This window comes from Homarus americanus, unplaced genomic scaffold, assembly GCF_018991925.1.
Source record: "Homarus americanus isolate GMGI-L3 unplaced genomic scaffold, GMGI_Hamer_2.0 scaffold14327, whole genome shotgun sequence".
In the NCBI taxonomy this organism is placed as follows: Eukaryota; Metazoa; Arthropoda; class Malacostraca; order Decapoda; family Nephropidae; genus Homarus; species Homarus americanus.
Genome location: NW_024728064.1, coordinates 69,653 through 76,409, shown reverse-complemented (window position 1 = coordinate 76,409; position 6,757 = coordinate 69,653).

The following is a 6,757-nucleotide window of genomic DNA, read 5'->3' as shown; positions in this document are numbered from 1 at the left end:
CATCCTTATCTACGTGACGTAAACCCTTAACCCCATGTCTCAGCGGGATTTAAAATAAAAATTAAACAAATACAAAGGATACAAAAGACAAATTTGTCCAAATGAAATTATTTATCAGTTAAGAAAATAAATAATGTTATCATGCTGGTAGACTTCACGAATAACTAAAGGAAAAACATACGTGAATACAATTTCGGGGGGGATTAAAAGACAGGGAGAAAGACGAGAGAGAGAGAGAAAGAAAGAAAGAAAGAAAGAAAGAAAGAAAGAAAGAAAGAAAGAAAGAAAGAAAAACAACACACAATCGGAAAATAGTGAGAGAAAGTAAAAGACATTTTCTATTTGTCTGTGTCAGAAAAAGGGGCAAAGAAAAAAAAATACCAAAAAAAAACGAGAATAGGTAACAAAGAAGAAAAAAAAAATAAGAGAAACGTAACCAGAAGAGGAGAGTCGTCCACTTCTGAATTCTCAAGTAACAATTAACCTCTCTTTAGTGCACATAAAAAGTAAAAATGGTTGGGGTACCCTATTAGGCTCGTTGGACCCCAGGAACCCTATATATATACTTTCTTTATATATAAGAGGGGGCATGTTGGGGTGATGTCTAGTGAGCAGGGAGACGAGAGGAAGGGGATTGGGAAAAAGAGATGATAATACTAAAAGGGTGAGGTAGATAAGAGAAGAAGAAAGACGAGAAAACGAGGATAGCGGGAATGAGAGGGGGAGATTAGAAATGGTAGGGAAATTGACACGAGGAGGAAGAAGAGGTAAGAAAGACTAGAAGGAGAGAGTGCAAAGAAAGAGAGAGAGGAGAAGGGATAGGAGAAGAAGAAGTGGATATGAATCTCGAGAAAGGAAAGGAAGATTTTGGAAGGGGTGGATTATAGATGGGAGAAGGAAGACGAGGAAGAGGAGCAAAGAAAGGGCAAACAGATAGGGAAGGGACAGGCGATGTAGGGAGAGGAAGGAGGAATGAAGAGGAAATGATAAAGGGAAGAAAGGGAGAGAGGAGGATGGAACAAGAAATGAACAGAAGGTATAAGAGAGAAGAGGAGGATGAAGAAAGGTATGGGAAGAGAAAGGAAAAGGAAGAGAAAGAGGGGTGTGGGAGAAAGGGGAGGGAGAGGAGGAGGAGGAAGAAGAGTGTGGGAGAAGGGGAACAGGAGAGGAGGGTGAAGAGGAGTGTGGGAGGAGTGGAAGATGAGAGGAGAAAGAAGAAGGGTGAGGGAGGAGAGAAGAGGGGTGGGAGGAGGAAGAATGGTGCGGATAAAGGGCAGGGAAAAAGGAGGAGGAAGAAAGGGTGGGTGGAAGGGAAGGGAAGAGAAGGGGAGATGATGATAAAGATGAGGGGAAGAGGAGAGGAGGAATTAAAAGGGTGTAGGAGGAGGAGAAGGGGAGAGGAGAAAGAAGAGGGGCGTAGAAGGTTGGTAAAGGCAAGGGGTGAGGAATGATTAGAAGAGGTGTGGGAGGAAAAGGTGGTTGAAAGGTGAGTGTCACTGCCTCTCTGTCTCTTTCAAAATCAATGACACTCTAGTATCTCTTGGTTCAAAGCTACCCTGATCTCTCTATGTGTGCTGGCCTTGCTAGACGAAAGGTCACTGCCGATTTAGCTCCTGTGGATAAACTGACAGTGCAAGCATGGACAGTGGTAGTTGTAAGGCTGAGCTAGAGAAGGCCAAGGGTGAACGCAAGTATGATTACGGAAGATACGAGATGGGAAGAGCCTGTGTCTGACGACAACACAGGCTAGTGGAGGTCGTGAGCAGAGGAACAACAAAACTGGTGGTGAAAAAGACAACACCTAAGTGTACTAACTTTTTTAGTCCTTTGGTAGACGAAATGGATGGTAACTTAGTAAAGGACAAGGCTGACAAAGAAGGTACAAAAACTTTAATTGTTGGAGATTCTCAGATAAGGTAACGAGATCGAGCATTGTGTGCTAAAAACAGAAATAGGATAAGTGTGAGTTTGTCAGGAGCTAGGGTGGGGGATATAGTTGACAGGATGGACGATGTTATATCTGGTAATGGGAAAAAACCCATTCATTATCTGCCTCACTGCAGGAGGCACTGATATTGGCTGGTGTAGGAGTGAGGAGCTGCTTAGAAGGGGAGTTGGCAATGAATGGATGTCAAGGACATTTGGTGTCAATGGCTATCTTGACAGATATTGCAAGTCAATATCAGTTCCATTCATTGACACCTGGGACAACTTCTTCGGAAGAATGGACCTTTATGCTAGGGATGGGGTGGCGACCCTGGCTGGTTCTCTCGAGTTGGCAGTTCAAATGATGTCGAAGTCTTTAAACTGCTATGGGAACATATGAGCACGGGAGTCTAAACGACTGCAGTGAGCACAGATAAACAAAATGAAAGGTTACAGAGAAATTGTGATAGGAATGATAATAAAGCTAAATTATGTAGAGGGTTCAAACCTAAATGCAACAGTGAGAGGACTCACATCTCGACTAACTTAAGTGTCTACTACTCAAACAGTAGAAGTATGAGAAGAAAAAAAAATATGAAATAAGGGCATTAGTATGTACCCCAAAAAATGATATAATATCATTCACCGAGACGTGAATAAACTTAGACTCATGTGAGTTACCTGTCGAATACCAAATTAAAGGTTACAACCTACAGTATGTTAGGGATAATTTGAAGTGTGAGATCAATAAGGAAACAAAAACTGAACTGAATACAGAACAATTTCGATAGAATTAACCAATGGTAAGGAAAAATTTATCATAAGAGTAATATATAGACCTATCTCGATAGGGTTAATGAGCAACTTATTTGAAATGAAGTATGCAGGGTATCCAGACATAGCAAATTCTGTATAGTAGGCGACTTTATCTTTTATCAAATAGATTGGATCGACCTTATGGGTAGCTCAGAATTATAGGATTTTCTTGAAACAGTTCAGGGCTGTTTCCTTAAGACATCATACAGCCGAACCCACCCGAGGTAATAATATACCAGATTTAATTCTGTCAAACAGTGAAAAACTCATTAGTAATGCAGGGAATGAACTAGTTAATGGTGGTCACAAGAAAGTGAGATTCAAAGTAGAACTTAATGTCAGTCGCAAGGAAAATTCCAATAAAGTCCCAGATTTCAGAAGGGCAAACTTTGATAGGTTGTAAAGGCAGCAGAGAGAAGGGTATTATGTTTGAGGATGAAATACATGACCCCACATGAGGTGGTAAATAACATGACCTCACACACTGTACTCACAGAGGGTGACCATCCTTTAAATGGTAACCTGATAAAGATAACCTCACAAAATATGACCACTGAGGGTGACCTGACCACAATATATGAGGTTAACGAGTTCCATAACAAAATAAAAAATTGAGCTTCTTTATACACAAAGACAGAATATATCATACAGAAAACTCAGGTCAAATAACAATGACCCCAAATGGACAAATAATTATCTAAAGAATGTTATTCAACAAAGGAAGGCTAAAGGGAGGAAAATCAACCGTGGTGACGTTTACCTCCGAGATTATTATAAAGTATTGGCCAGTTGGGTTAAGGAATAATGAACTGAAGGTAGCAAGGGAAGCAAAGTCAAACTCTAAGGGATCTTCCAACTGTATCACACTAAAACTCGAGACAAGATTGGATCCATACATTCAGATACCGGGGAACTAACTGATAATGACAGAAAAATGAGCACATTTGTTAAACATGTCATTAAAACGGGTGTAGTACCAGAATCCTGGAGGATAGCGAATGTGATACCGATTTTCAAGAAGTTAGATAAATCAATAACTTCTAACTGCCGTCCAAATAGCTTAACATCAATTGTAAGCAAATTGCTAGAAACAATAATTTCAAACTCAATTCGAAATCATTTCTAGAAACATAATTGATCAATGATTCTCAGCAAGGCTTTACAAGTGGGCGTTCATGTCTGACAAATCTAATATCTTTCTTTTCAACTGTATTCTAATCAGTGGATGACGTACTTTACACGATTATGATGTGGTTTACCTCGACTTCAGCAAAGTCTTCAAGAGGGCATGAAAGATTTTTACGTGAAAAAGAGGCACATGGATTTGGAGATATTCTAAAATGGATTAGGGCGTGGTTACAGGACAGGAAACAAAGTCAGCATTAATGGCACCAAATCCGATTGCGGTAACGTTACTAGTGGAGTACCGCAAGGCTCAGTACTTGGACCATTACTATTTCTAATATATATAAACGACATAGATATAGGCGTAGACAGCAACATAATTAGGCAAATTTGCTGAAGACAACAAATCTGACGAGGACTCCGCAAAACTACAGGAAGATCTAAACAAACTTTTCGCATGGTCTGAAAAATGGCAGATGAAATTTAATGTGGACAAATGTAAAGTACTGTACTTAGCCTTGGAGATGTAAATAGAGAAACTAGATATCAGATGAACAACGTTAATATAGATAAAACCGACTGTGAGAATGACTTAGGCGCAATGATAAATAGGAATCTTAAACTAAGACAACAATGCGTATCTGCTCGAAACAAGACTAACAGAGTACTCGGGTTTATACAAACCCGAGTGTTAATTACAAGACCAAAGAGGTTATCCTAAAATTATATCTTGCGCTTGTGAGACCTCACTTGAGTTATACAGTTAGTTTTGGTCACTGTACTTCTGAATTGATATTGAATCCCTGGAAAGCATATATAGGAGGATGACAAGATTAATCCTGGGCATTAGGAACCTTCAGTATAAAGAGAGATTAAAGCATCTGAATTTCCACTCACTCGAGAGACGTGGAGTGAGGGGCGATATGATCGTGGTATATAAATGATAGTCAGAGTTAAACAAAGGTGGTATAAGAAAGGTACTTAAACTATCCAACCAGGAACAAACTCGTAGTAATGGTTTTAATTTTGACAAATTTAGATTTAGGCGCGAGATAGGTAAATACTGGTTTGAAAATAGAGCAGTGGATGAGTGGGACAAGTTGCCAAACATCGTCATTAATCACGTAGGGTAGCTTCATATATACAATAGGTTGGGTGGATATATGAGCGCTAGACCCGCTGCAGTTTCCTCCATTTTTATGTTCTTATGTTCTTCTGTCTGTCTGTGTGTCTGTCTTTCTCTGCTCTATGTTGACACACTCTCTCCTTATTTTCCGAGAATGGTATAATTTTTAGTCTCTTTTGTGAACTGATATTATATCTCTAATATTAAAACTAATTTAATAAATCTCTCTCTTTTGTAAAATGCAATAGTCCTTTTTTTTTTACTTCTCTCTATTTATTATGAAATCCCATATTGTCTCCTTTGTGAGTTTCCTGCATCTCCTTTTCCTTCTGTGTTTTGCCATAATCTGTTTATTTTCTGTGGATTGTCATGTCTTTTTCTTCCACGAATTGCCATAATTCATCTTCTGGAAGTTGAGTTGCCTTCCTCTATTTATTTATCTGAGTTACTTTTTTCTCTTTCTTCTGTGTTTGTCATATCTCGTTTTCTCTCTTTTCTCTGAGTTATATTTCTCTCTCTCTCTCACAGAGTTTAAGCTACAGTAGTCAGCCCATATTCCGCCTTTCTTGACTGACTGACCGCCAAAGATTTTTTTTTTCCAGAAGAGGAAATCTTTTCTAGTGTGTCTCACTGAAATACACCGACAGACGTATTGTTCGAACTTCATCACTATAACACACTTATGACCAATTATTGATCGCCTTTGTTTAGAAATTGCCTAACAAAGATTTCGATTTGCCTGTTTTTTTTTTTTAATTAAAGAATTTTTTTAATTTATTCATTCGGTAACGCAAGAAATTTAGTATGCATATAAGACTTCTGTGTTCTGTATGTTCAAAAACGTATTCAAAACAAGAAATTGCATTCACTTTTTTTACAGTTTCCCGGAAAATATATTAATAACGTAAAGGATATATGGATAAAAATTATTAATTAGCAATTTTTTTGGGCGGAGGATGAGGGCGGGGCATCAAACAGCTCCAATTTTTTTTACTAATCATTCGAACTGATTTAAATAAAGAAAACATAATATTAACAAACTGCAAGAAACATAATGTTGTACACGTAAAAGAAAATAAATCATTACATAACATCAAATGCTTTACGTGTCACTCCAAGAAAAACAACTTCCATAAACATCTATACTTCACCCGTGTTATTAACCAAGTCTCAATTATAGCAACATAAACCCAGTTAATGTGTAACCTCTATAGCCTCTTTGGTTGGTATAAAAAGGACGATATTGGTTAGTTGTAAGTAAGGTTATAATGAATGTGTTTACGGAAAGGGACCTCTTCCTCGACCGAGAGAGAGAGAGAGAGAGAGCTAATTGCACTGTACCTATAAAGACAGCGAGGATGTGAGCAATAAAAAGTGTGGGAGGTATAATCTAGGAAAGGATTTAGTGAATCTATATTGCTTGCAGGATCTGTGGGGAGGTTGTGTGGGGGGTGAGGAGCAGTAGTGGTCGTAAGAAGGGGGGGGGTGGAATTAGTGAAGAGAAGAAAGCGAAGAGATTTTAATAGTTAGGGAGGCTTCATAATTTTAAAGAAACATTCTTGAGAGTATGAAAGGTATCACGAGGAACTTATAATGGGGGACCGAGGGAATTGGGAGTCTAATTTATTAATGGTGGGGAAGGGGTGAAGAAGGGCTAATGGTGGGAAGGGGTGAAAAAGGCCGCTTGATGGTAGAGAAGGGGTGAAAAATGCCGCTTAATGGTGGAGAAGGGGTGAAGAAGTCAAATTAATGGTGGAGAAGGGG